Source organism: Corvus hawaiiensis, chromosome 4 (assembly GCF_020740725.1).
Source record: "Corvus hawaiiensis isolate bCorHaw1 chromosome 4, bCorHaw1.pri.cur, whole genome shotgun sequence".
In the NCBI taxonomy this organism is placed as follows: Eukaryota; Metazoa; Chordata; class Aves; order Passeriformes; family Corvidae; genus Corvus; species Corvus hawaiiensis.
This window is the reverse complement of record NC_063216.1, coordinates 74,270,199-74,282,978: the sequence shown is the minus strand read 5'-3', so window position 1 is coordinate 74,282,978 and position 12,780 is coordinate 74,270,199. Positions and strand designations below refer to the sequence as shown.

General features: G+C 43.2%; 1 long non-coding RNA gene across 1 annotated transcript; it reads right to left on the bottom strand.

The window, feature by feature from the left end:
• Positions 1–300: 300 nt before the first annotated feature.
• LOC125325128 lies at positions 301–5,857 on the bottom strand. Its single transcript, XR_007203215.1, has 3 exons — positions 5,666–5,857; positions 4,458–4,622; positions 301–464 (listed from the first exon to the last, which is right to left on the bottom strand). It is a non-coding gene; the product is annotated as an uncharacterized LOC125325128 (long non-coding RNA).
• Positions 5,858–12,780: the final 6,923 nt, after the last annotated feature.

Below are 12,780 nucleotides of genomic sequence, written 5' to 3'. Positions count from 1 at the left end.
TCCTTCTGCCACAGCTGGCTCTTCAGGAGAGTAACCAAGACAAAGGCAGGAGAGAGAAAGAAAACTTTAAACAAACTGAATTTTAAAAAAGTTTTCAAAATCCCTGTTGGAGTTGTTCTTAATGGAAGATGTCATGGCTCCTTTTCCAAAGCGTGTTCTTGAAAATGCTCTAAAGCCACGTATTCAAACACTGGAAATTACTTTCCATGTACTATTTTCAAAATTCAAAAAGATGGAGGCAAAAACCACCCAGTTCAGCCATTTCAAAAGGAATTTTTTTTATTTTTTGGCACAGAACTTCATGTTTGGGATATTTGCCACAAGACTCTGTGTTTGGAACATTTCACTTGTAGCTCCTGGCAGCTCTGGGAGCCACAAGGTGCTGCTCAGAACAAGATATTCCCATTTCTCAGCTGTGTGAAGATGCAACACCATGAGCCCCTTCTGTTACTGTGCTCCAGCATCTGGAGAAGGAGAGAGGAAAAAAAACTGATTTTGTATAATGATGCACAGGCTCAGCAAAAAGGAGAAGCCAGGACATACATCAGGACCAGGGAAGAAATAATCTTTCAGCTGATGGTTTTCATTGGATAAGGAATATTTTTAATTCTCAGCAACTGAAAAGTACAATTTTTTAATCCAAAGGGGTAAAAAACTCAGCCTTTCTCCTTTTTCTCAGTGAAATTTTTCTGAGAAGGAATATAGAAATTCCAGTGAATGTGTTGGAAATGTTCCATGTGACTTTTTGTTTTTTTAATTGTGGGGGGAGGTGTTGAAATGGAAGTTTAAAAAAATAAACTTACCACCTGTCTTTTCAGCTTGTGGGTGTCAAGCTTACAAAAAAATATTAACAGCAATGTCAAAATCATAGCCAAATTTAGAGCAAACATCACTTTTCATATGAACCAACCACATTATTATGCAACTTTTAAAAATGACAGATGATAGTTATTGAAAGTAAATGAAAATGAGTGTTCAGACGGAAGTGCTAGGAAATGCATAGGCAAGCATACAACTTAAGCTTGCAATCTGTATGTGTTGAATGGAGGCTGTAAACTATATATTTTAAGTGAAATGAGAGTGAAATGTTCCCTAGAAGAGCTGAGCCCTACAAGTTAAATTAGCCTTTCACATGCTGAGTTCTTAAATAGATGTCAAATTTCATGTGTATGCACATATTATAGATAATTATAAAAAATTCATATTTAATTTCATTAAACATTTTATTTCACTAAATAATATGAAATATAAATAAATCAGTGTGTGTACATAAATATCTGCATACACACATATCTTTGGATTTATTTTTTTAACGTATTTTGTGGGTGAACATGCACACAAACATCTCTATATGTGTTGGTGGAGGCCTGCATCTTGTGCACATATGACTGATCCTATTTTGACATAATGGATTTGCAAAATAGAGTGGCAAAGACCTATAAAAATGAACTCTGCTGCAAGGACAAATTAGCATGTTGTGAGAGCCCTGCAGAGGATATCAAGCATCCAGACATTTCAGCCTATAGTGTCCTGCAACAAAGAGATTGCTCCAATTGCCTGCAGTCATATTTTTTAAAGATGAGAAACTAATTAGCAGTATTATCAGCATAACTTTATCAAAAAATTCTGTATTTTTTCCAAGTTGGAGAATGAAGCGCAGAGGGGAAACGTTGACTTTAACAACATAATAAGAGGGCCTCAGTGGGTTCTCAGTATAATAATAATAACAAAAGCAACAATAACAGATAAGGTAGGTTTTATCTTTTTCCAAAGTGGTTGGTGGCACATCTCAGGTACCTGTATCAGTCATTCTTCCTCTGGCCAGAAATAGGAAGAACTTAATTTAATCCCACCCCAATTTACTGAAAATATTCAAAATTACCTCAGGGTGCGTTATAGAGGGATACAAGGGCAGAGAGGACCAATCTCGGTGGAGTCAAGAGAAGAAGTGAGAAGCAGTTCCTGGAGCAAACTACCCTCAGAGTTGTATGTAGGGGGAAACAAGCTGGGGAATGAACCTACACAAATGCAGCTGCACCCATGGGCACAGCACAGATGGCCCAGGGCAACTTGAAAATCAAACCATTGGTGTAGATGCACTTTCAGGCTGAAAAAAAACCCAAAAACAAACCAACAAAAAAAAAGGTGGCTTCTCCTGGTTTCATCTGGGATAGAGTTAATTTTCTTCCTAGTATCTGGTACAGTGCTGTGTTTGGGATTTAGGATGAGAATAATGTTGGTAAGACACTGATGCTCCAGTTGTTGCTAAGTAGAATTTACTCTAAGTCAAGGACTTTTCAGTTTCCCAGGCTCTGCCAGTGAGGAGGTGCACGGCCAGGACAGCTGGCCCAGGCTGGCCAAAGGGATATTCCATACCACAGGACACCATGCTCATTATATAAACTGGGGGAGAGTTGGCCAGGGGTGTCCAACAGCTGTTTGGGGACAGGCTGGACATCAGCCAGTGAGTGGTGAGCAATTGTGTTTTGCATCACTTTTTTATATTTTATTCCTCTCTCTCTCTCTCCTCTTCATTACTGTTATTATCACTGTCATTATAAATGTTGTTATTATTATGTTTTACTTTGTTTCAATTATTAAACTCTTCTTATTGCAATCCATGAGTTTTACTTTTTTTCTGATTTTTCTCCCCATTGGGGCAGGGGGTGGGAGTGGATGAGCAACTGTGAGGTACTTAGCTGGGGCTAAACCCCAAGAAGCTGGGGATAAACCATGACATCCCCTCTTTTCACCGTGATAAAGATGGAACAACTCCATGAACTATCCATCGACAACCCTTCACTATAAACCAGGGTCATCAGAGACATCTAAAGTCCAGGGACAAGTAAACTTTCACAGCCAACCAGATATTTCTAAAACATGTCAATATTCAGTCCAGAGAAGTGCAAGCAGTGATAACTTACTCAGAAGAGCAGTTTGTTTTATCTAGCTTTTGTTTGCTGCTTAGTGTTGTCAACTGTCATGATTTTACCAAGAAACTCACAGTAAGTGGTGCTTTTCCCACTGGCCAGCATTCCTGGAATTGTTTTTGTACTTTGTGTATCACTGAAAGCTTGAAAATTTCAGTCCTGTATGTACCTCTACCCAAAATGAAGGCAAAAGCAGTTTTCATTTTCTTTTTAATCTTCATTTTCAAGCCATTGTTGGGATTCACAGGAATGAAAAGTTGTGCCAGACCTGGTGTCACTGAGCACCCAGTAGCACAGGTTTCCACTGTGGGTTTTAAGGTTTTACATGAGAAACCCACTCCCAAACTGTGCATACCATGAGCTGCAGAAGTCAACATAATTGCTGCTGAAGGACCAAATTATCCCTGCTGGCACCTTGTGCAGATTATCAAACCTGAGGCTCCAACAACTGGACTTGGGAAATGTCACAGAAGCCTGAAGAATAATAAAAACATGGAAATATCTCCTGAGGGAATACATGTCACTCAACACTCCTGTCAAGAAAATTGCAGAAAAATTTCAACTGACAAACACACACACCCCAGGAGCAGCACTACCCTGCATGACAAACCCATCACACTGGGGAGCAGTGATTGCTGCACCCCTTCAAACTGCGGCCTCACTGCTCCCGGCCAGAGCATTCATAGGAGACAAACAACCCCCAGGCTGTGCAAACTGCCACACTTCCTCAAAAACACCCTTCCTCAAATCCCCAAATCAGAAATAGCCCTCACAGGAAAGGAACACCCCACTCTTGCCCTTCGCCTCCCACCCAGTTGCCACCAGGAGAGAAGAATTGGAGAGAGGAACCAAAGCTTCACAAGGAATTTTCCCATTCAGAGAGCAGAAGGCAGCAACATTTATTGGACAGTGCTCTGGACTTCTGGGTGTTGTGTCACCTCTGAATGGAGTCACACCCTGACTGTGCTGCTCTCTAGATCAGCTTCATCTCCACTGAAAATAATGAGAACTAAAGACTTCAGCATATACAGAGAGACCTAATGTAGGTGTCACTCCAAGCTGAAACCCACCCTAAGTTCCTGAACTAAAAGGACAACCCATCCTTTGTTACCCATCTGATTTGTATGAAGGATTTTCATTTGGTCCATCTACCAAGATGGGAGAGCAGCCACAGGATGAAGATGGACATCAGCTGGGATGGCCCCTGGCCAACAAACTGACAGGCATCACAGACAGATGGAAGTAGTTCATGGTGATTACCAAACCAGCTCAGTGACTCCTGGGCCTGCCCAGACACTGTGGCCAAAGCTGGGACAAACCTGCAGACCTGCTGATCTAGAATATGACTTTTGGTAAGAGCAAAGGATGTCTGTGTTGTGAAGAACGGGCTCTATCAACCATGCAAGTGTTGTTCACATGGCCAGCAGGCTTTTTGCTAGAGCAGTGTAGAGTGCAAGGGATTTAAACTTCACTCTTATCCCTCTACTCACCACAGAGCTCTGGTCTCATGAGCAACAAAGGACCTACCAGGCACCAGCTCGAGGGTTCAAATGCAGCCAGCTGCAGACCCTTCCCACTGGGTCTTTGTGTGAAGCACTTGAACAAAAGCAGAGATAGTGCCATTCCTCCTGGAAAGTCCAGTAGCATACTCCATGTGTCGTGGTCATCTGTGGATGATGCTTGAGAAAACATCTGTGAAAGAGCAGAAGGACAGACAGGCATAGTATTGCTGAGCTTGAAGGGACAGCAGCAAGGGCTCTGCTGAAACTTCACACAAAATCTTCATCACTCCCAGGAAGGCTGGACCAGGTATAAAGAAGTGAGACACAGTTTTTTTTAAAAGATAGACAGATTTTCAGAGGCTGTGTTGGGAAAGCTGGAAAGCCCCAAGAAGCAAGGACGAGCAAGAGGCGATGGCCTTCTGGCACATGAAAAGCATGCTGCAAAAAGGCAAGGGACAGACTGTTTTCCAGGTCCAGGGGATATAGGACAATTAATAGGATTAAGGTAAGAGGGAGATTCAGTTTAAATATGAGGAAAAAAATTTCCAGTGGCTGGGATAATAGAGAACTGGAATAAATTTTTCTAATGTTGAGAGGTTTATGGCCCTATAACTTTTTGGATTTAGAATAACATCATCTATTTACATTACTTACAGTATCATTGTATTTACATGGCTTTATGTATTCTAGTAGTGACTTACCAGCAAGCTGCCTGGTTCTTTTTGAAGCTATGCAATACTGATACTTATTTATCAAAGTATAGTGAATAAAAATGATGCCCAAGTTCGGAAAAAAGTTTTTGCATGTCCCAAGTGGACAACATTCTGCAAAATTCAGCAAAAAAATTTGCAACTGCTTCTGCATTCCCTGTTCCAGCCCATCATTGCTATGAGTTATGGTAGCTTTGGGAATGTGGGATCTTTCAGCAACCTGCTCACCCTCTCTGATGTGGTTCTTCACCTTGATAAATCTCTTTTCTCTTATGCATACATATAGGCACACACATATGCACAGAGATCTTTAAAGGTCTTTAAAGTCAATCCCAGCAAGTGGAAACAAAGAATATTATTTGAGATGGGCCTAACAGATTGGATTAGAAAAAAATAAATTAAACCAGCAACAAACAGTGCTTGAGTGCCCGTGTGCCAACTTTAATCCCCTCGTTAATTAAAAACGGCCGAATTATAACCCCTAAAAAATTAGGTTTATAGTAGAAATGCCAACTGAACAGACCCTTCAGTGTAGCAGCCCTGCTGCCGCCTCCAGAACACAATCGCGGAACGGCAAAACATATTGGCACCTCCTGGATCGGCAATTGGAATATTTGCTCGGTGCGGTCTCTTCCTGTTAATTGCTGTGTGGAAAGCGGTCCCGGCACAACCTCTTTATCTCCGAGCCTCAGAAGCGCTGCCGGCGGCCGCGCACTCCAGGGGCACAGCTTGGCCAAGGCTGCCGGGCTCCGCTGCCAACCCGGCCAAGGCGCCCAGCCCCGCGTCCCCTCCCCGAAAGCGGCAGCTGGATCGCCACGCTTGGCTCCCGGGCTGGCGCTTGGCTCGCTCTGCTCTTGGCTGGCGAGGGGCTGCGCAACAGCTTGCGGCCTCGCTGGGCGGGATGGATGCTGGCTGCCCGGCTGCATCAGCAGCCGCTCCTCGCTTGTCAGGAGAGGAGCGCTCCCGAGCTCCTCGCTTCGACCGTTCTCCTTCGGATACCAGCAGCACAGCGCTGAAAACCTCACCTGCTTGCAAAACCAGACTGCTTTTCCCTTGCATCCTCTGATGTCCATTTGTTCTTGGCTTAAATTAAGAGCTTTATGAAGCAAGGTTGCTCTTAATTATGAGTTTCTACAATACCTTCTATGGTGCAACAGCACCCTGATATCAGCTATTAAAACCTGTCAGGCTGAAGGGAAAATGCAGTTTGTAAAATGGCTTCTGCCTTTGCAGATGGATTCCCTGTACGAATCCAGGACCAGGGGCCAGATCTCCACTGGAGCCGTGCCAGTCCACACCAGCTGTCAGCACAGCCACAGAGGATCAAGTATTTCTGTGCCACCCCATCTCTTCATCACAACTGTCAGCTCAGGCCCCACCACAGAATATTTATTAGTCATGACAACAGGAAAGAATAGAAATATCAACTCTTAGGTTGACTTTTGCAAAGTCAGTAAGTAAAAAAATACACAACCTTGTCCTCATAAAGGGATTAAACTTGTTGGAAAAGATATAAGGGGAAAAAACAAATCCTTGGGGTTTAGGGGTAGGTTTGCTTTTTTTGCTTAATTGGCAAAGGACTTACACTACATGAAACCACATATTGTTCTCGAATTCAGATGCTGAGAAATGAAGCAATCAGTGAAAGCACCGAACCACTGGCATATCCATGGGTCTGACCATGCAAAAGTTATAAACAACAAAGTGCTAAGGGTTGCTCTGTACTGAGAAACAGTCTGAAGTCTTTGCATTTACATACCAGCTGTCATCAAGGCTTAACCAAAGTGTTTCCAATTTCTTTTTATTGTATTTTGTGTTATGTTTATGTGTTGGAAATCAAGGCACAGAGCTTGCAAGTCAGGGTGAAAAAAAGGACAAAGACAAACTAAGTGGAGTGCCAGTGGAATTCAGGTGCTTAAATGCACAGAAAGCAATATTTAAATTCTCTGCTCTGCTGCTGTCTAAACTTAGAGATATCTAAATGCCCACAGTACAATTCTTCACTAATCAAAAATTCCTTTATTTCTCTCCTCTACAGTGAGTTAAATAATTCGCTATCCACACTGACAGCCCTCAGTCCAGGCCCCCCCATCCCACAGCCAAGCCTTGCCATGCTCCAGCACCTCCCCTCCCACCAAACTGGGACCAATCCCAGGGGAAAAGAGCAAAACTCCCTGTGTCCCTGGCTGTGGACTGTGTCTGGTTGGAGGAGCTTCCCAGAGACCCCATGTTTGGGACTAAGCAGGAGTTAAGGATAATCTGCACAGTTTGCTCTTGGCAGCAACTGATATATGGCATCACCCTGCTCCCACCTGGAGGTCTGACTCCAACCCTCGTTTGGAGCCCCTAAACCCCAACCAGAAATGGAGGAGTAGAAATCTTTGGGTTTCCTGCTGGGGAGACACACTTGCAGGTGCCCCACAGGGACTCCAGCCCCGATCACTCTGCCTACAGCTGCAATGGCACTCGGTGTTGGGGGCTCCTGTCAAATGACTTCCCAGCTGGGCTGCTAATAAGAATTCCCTCGACAAGGAAGACATCACTGAAGAGAACAAAACCATCTCCTGCTGAACTGATTATATTTACTGCAAAACATGGAAGCAAATGAAATCTCTGATTGAGAGAGAAGGAGAAAGCTTTTAATCCTGCTCTGTGACGCTTGCCAGATTGACAAGTCTAGAAATAAAAATGGAAGAGTAATTATACAAGGCTCACATTGCTGCTCAGATTTATTTTTCCAAATGTAAGAAAGAGAAAGAGACAGAAAAGGCCTGGCTTGTTGTACTGGTTTCCATAGCTGTTAGTGCAAATTGATTAGAAATCAAAGTTCAAGATGTTCCAAACTACTCAAAAAAACTTCTCCTCTGAGCTGTGGCACAATCACAGTGTTATGGATGATACAAGACAAAGGAAAAAATAAAAGGAAGAAAACAGCAACCTGGGGCAAAGTCATGTTTTCATTGTTACAAGTCCTACAACTCTTTGTGGAAGAAGGGGGAAATGTCTGTGCTACCTGGTCCGAACAATTTTAGAGTTATGTGAGTAAACTCCAAAAATATCCACTAAATCTTTGAATTCAGCTGCTAAAGGAAAGTGATAGAGAGGACTAAACAGTGAACTGTCTGTCAAGTTATAGTCACTAAATACTGGGAAAAGATATATCAGGGCTTTGGGTCAGGGTTGAACTCAGAGCAAAGGCATTTCTTCGAGGGCCCTAGAGGACACTATGCTTTTTAATTGAACTTGTACTTCCAATTTGAGACCTGAGCATCCATCACACAAGGCATTTTTTAAAAATACAGCATAAGACAGGATTCATCTTGCCTAATTCAAAACATCCACACTGGAGACATCTGTGCCTCACTGAGCCTCCCATCCTTTGTAACCATGAAGGGAAACAGGCACTTTTACAGCGTGCTCAGCTGACTTATTTTAGATATCAGCTTCAGGGCAGGATGAATCATGCCTTGAATGTGCCAATTTCCCCGTGGTGCCAAAGCAAGACTAGACAACCAGTTTGTTTGCTCAGATGAATCCCACGTGGCTGGGACTGATAGATTTTTGTTATGATCTGGCTGAATGTGGGCTGTCTGTGGTTCCAAGTCTTACATCATCCTATGGAGAGCCCTGTGTAGCTGTGCCTCAGTGGATCCTTAGAGGTGAGTGGGAACACAGCAATTGCCTCCAGATATCATCAGTTCTGACAATTGCCATGGTCTGCTAATGAATCTGGATGGCTTCCCTGGAGAAACAAATCACCTTAAACATTTAAGTTGTCCCCAGAGATTTTAGAAAGTTTGAATCAAGCAGTGGTAGATTCAGGCAAATTTCAGCAATGCTGGTATGGATCTGTAGTGGGAATAATTTGCATGCTCAGTTTTTGGTTTTTAGTGGATGTATATTAATGCTCCAGATAGCAATATCAGGACAACAATTTACATTCTAGTCTTTCCTCCTTTGGTGAAGAGCTTTATAGGTAAAGATTTACATTACATAGGGACATTGAATATTGAACAGGAGATTTCCTTCCAAATTTTGTTTCCAGAAGAGCTTAAGAAAGACAACCAGAGTTTTATGCATCTGATTAAAAAGCCAATGCTCCAAACTCTGTGCATGCAGGGTTTTGGCATTATTGCTGTTATGGTCATAATCAGCTGCTTGCCCATTCCAGCTGCTAAAGCACACTAGACAAGACTTGAATTCCAAATATTATTCTCATCACCGTGGTATCCTGTGCACAGATTCCCAAAGGTAATTAAAGAAGTTTGAGGCTCTGACTCCAAAGGCCAGGTCCATAAATAATTTCAGCTCTCGCAATTAGGTGACATCGTGTTTTGTTTTGAGACTTTTGTACTTCAAGGAGCAAATCCAGAAGCTGCCTTGCCTCCAGCTGACAGGGAGGGATCAGGGCACCCCCACAAAAAAGCACACACGCAGAGCAGAAAGGCAGGTCAGTGCAAGCTCACAGAGGATGCTGCACACTGGGACACATCTGCGAGCTCACCTCTCCTGGAGGCTCCTCACCCAGGCTTGCAGGGAAGCAGCTCCATCTCCTCAGGGCCTTTGGACAGAAACCTCCTTTTCTCCTGGATGTCAGTGTTAAAACCTATGTTAAACACAAACACAACTGGCACACCAACAACAGAAGACATTTTGGTCCCTCCCCCCTTCACCTGCCAAATCCACAGCAAGGGCTTTAACTGTGAGGTGACAAAGCAGTTTGCTCTGCCAACTGTTTGGCCCAATATTCCCATGAACACCCCAAGTCCCACATTATTTTCTAGACAGCAGCACAAGCAAAACCAAGTCACTTTTCTGGGAGAGGGCAGTTCTGAACCTTTATCTTTAATCCTCCCTCCCATGATAAACAAAAATAACCAGGATTCAGAGTGTATCTTTTTCTGCTTTTATCTAACATAAAAAGCACAACTGCTGAAGCTGAGCAGCAGCAAACGTTGATATAGAGGATTCACAAAGTGCAAGGAGAGACATAATCAGAGTCAGACCTTCCAGAACTGGGTGGTGGTTGGAGAAAGGTATTATGTGTTGTTATATTTACTTGAATCAGTGTAAGTTTTAACTGCCAGATCCCTTCTGGACACCACCCTTTCTACCCTGCATGCAAACATTTTCTTTTGGGAGTAGGAAGAGGAGAGAAATTTGTAGAGCTATTAAAAGTGATTAAAAGAAAAAACAGCAGAGGGTTGTTTTAAGATAGGAATGGGAAGGACCAGTCCCTTGGAAAGATCCCATCTTCTGCATAAGGGGTAAAGGACTGGCTTTGCCTGGGGAGAAGCAGTGTTTGTCCTGGATTTTCACCCTGCAAAAATTAGCAATTAATGGATTTTAATATGTAATTTTATGCACTTCCAAAGATGGTTCAGGAAGCACAGGATCAGTATTATTCAGTTGTATGTTTACTCCATTTTAGGTCCTGCACCTCCAGGTTTTTTCTTTTTGTCCATTTTGTCCTTCTGTTCCTTTTCTTTTGCTTCAAAGATGAATTGCTGGCAGCCCACCTCAGGTGTGTTGTCAGACCTAAACACTGTCAATTAAGTGCCTTCTGAGGAAGATTTGGTCAAGCTGCCTTCTCAGTAATGAACATCTTTCTTGAAATTACAACTCTAAATTATACTATTTGCCATAATGTAAAAGCTATGAAGGAAAAGAGAATAAAACCCTTGGGAAGAGACATGTACTTTTCCCTCAAGTCCTGTTCCATCCTTGCCATCTTCCATCAGTCTGACAAAAAAGCTGTTTGTAAGAGCCTCTTGAAATGAGGAATCTAATATTCAATCACGAAAAGATTAGCCTTTGACTGTACTTCACTCCATGCTACACTAATACAATCAGCATGGGAAATGTTATCCAGGAAGAGGTTAGGGGAGAGGATGGAAGACCAGGTGGTGCTGGAGACCTAAATTATAAAGGTTTATTTTTCGTGAAGCATGACTTTTATTTGCTTCTAACTTTAGGAAGTAGCAGTGCTGGAGATGAAACAGCAGGAGCTGTTCAGTCACGTGTGTGAGGGCAGGTGTGCTGCTGAGTCACTGCTGAGCTTGGGCCGACCTGTGGAAAGGAGACAGGAAAACTGGGATTACTTTGGAGAAGTTAATTCAGAACTAAAGCAGCCTGCACACACCATGCCCAAGGTGTCACTGACAGCACGAGGAACCCCAGGATGCCTGGACAAAGTGTGGGCACTCAAATGTGGGAGTGCAATCCACAGAACATTTATCACCTGAGGCTCCTAAAGGGCCACTAACATATAATTTTTGCCACTGTAATTACCCAGCTATCTGGAGTTTTGCTGCTGCACTCAGAAATGTTGTCATCTCAGCAGGACTGCACAGGTTTGCATCTATGTCATGTACATGCCTGTTGGGATCTGCAAATTAGGTCTTTCTGTGCTTAAGTTCCCTGATCAATCTCAGCTTTTCCTTAGGTATGAAGCACAGGGGAGGATGCTTTGCACAGATTTTCTGTCATGACCCAGGAGCTCAGACACCTCTTTCAGAGCAGGAGATGGGACACATCACCTCCCCTCCCAAAACTGCTGCAGCACAGGAGGAAATCTAAAGCTGGAGAGAGAGAGCGTGAGCACACGATTGTGCAGCCCTGATAAAAGCTCTGCCCCTGCACAAAGGCTTGGGATTTCCAATCTCTGTACAGGCACCACGTCTACATTTTTCATTATTTTCAGTAAGGCATGTACCAATTCTGCACATTTGCTGCCTCAGCAGCAGAAGAGATGTCTGATCCTCACAGAATAAATACGTTGTATTTCTGTGGCACGTGCTGTCAGATGCTCTGCCAGTGCTAGGATAAACCAGAGTTCATGGAAAACAGAACTGATGACCAGTATCACTAAATCTCCAAGTAACTTTTTTCTCCCCCTGAGATGTCCTTCCTGAAGCCACAGAGAAGGACATTCGATAAATACATGTGTCACCATCACTTACATCAGTAATCTAGCAGACAAGACTGTGGGATTGACATGATGGCCACAGGGGCTGAGTTTAGGTCACCTATGAAATGAATTAAAAGCTTCTTCTTATCTCATTGCCACATCTCCTCCTCACTCACACCCTTGTCGGGCACAAAGATGACGAAAACTAACCCACTGATTGCCAAGTGACTTCTAAACACCACAGCTCCTGAATCAGGGTGCCAGACCACATTAAACTGGTACAGCCACAACAGCAAAGCTCCAGATCGTGCTTGTCCCCATGTAGTTACTGCTACAGATCTCAGTGACCAAGATCTGTATGTGGGCTTGTCTTAAGAAAAAACAAAACCTAAACAAACCACAAACACAAAAATGAAAACAAAACAAAAACTCCAACAACCACAAAAAAACCACCCAACACATTCAAAATTTGGACACAGACTTGCATCAGATCAAATGCCCTTTGGTACCTCTGCTCCTTATTTCACCTCCACTTCTGCAGAGTGAGCTGTGAAGCAGAGATGGCTTTGGGCTGAACGACAGACTGAAGCACAGACTACCACTTAGAAGGGCCAGTCAAGTCCTCTGCTAGAAAAACAGCTCCCTTGTTCCCATTTTAAGTGATTTATGGTTTTATAAAGCACATTAAATGCCCCGCACTGCCCAGATTTGCATGCACTCATTACTGC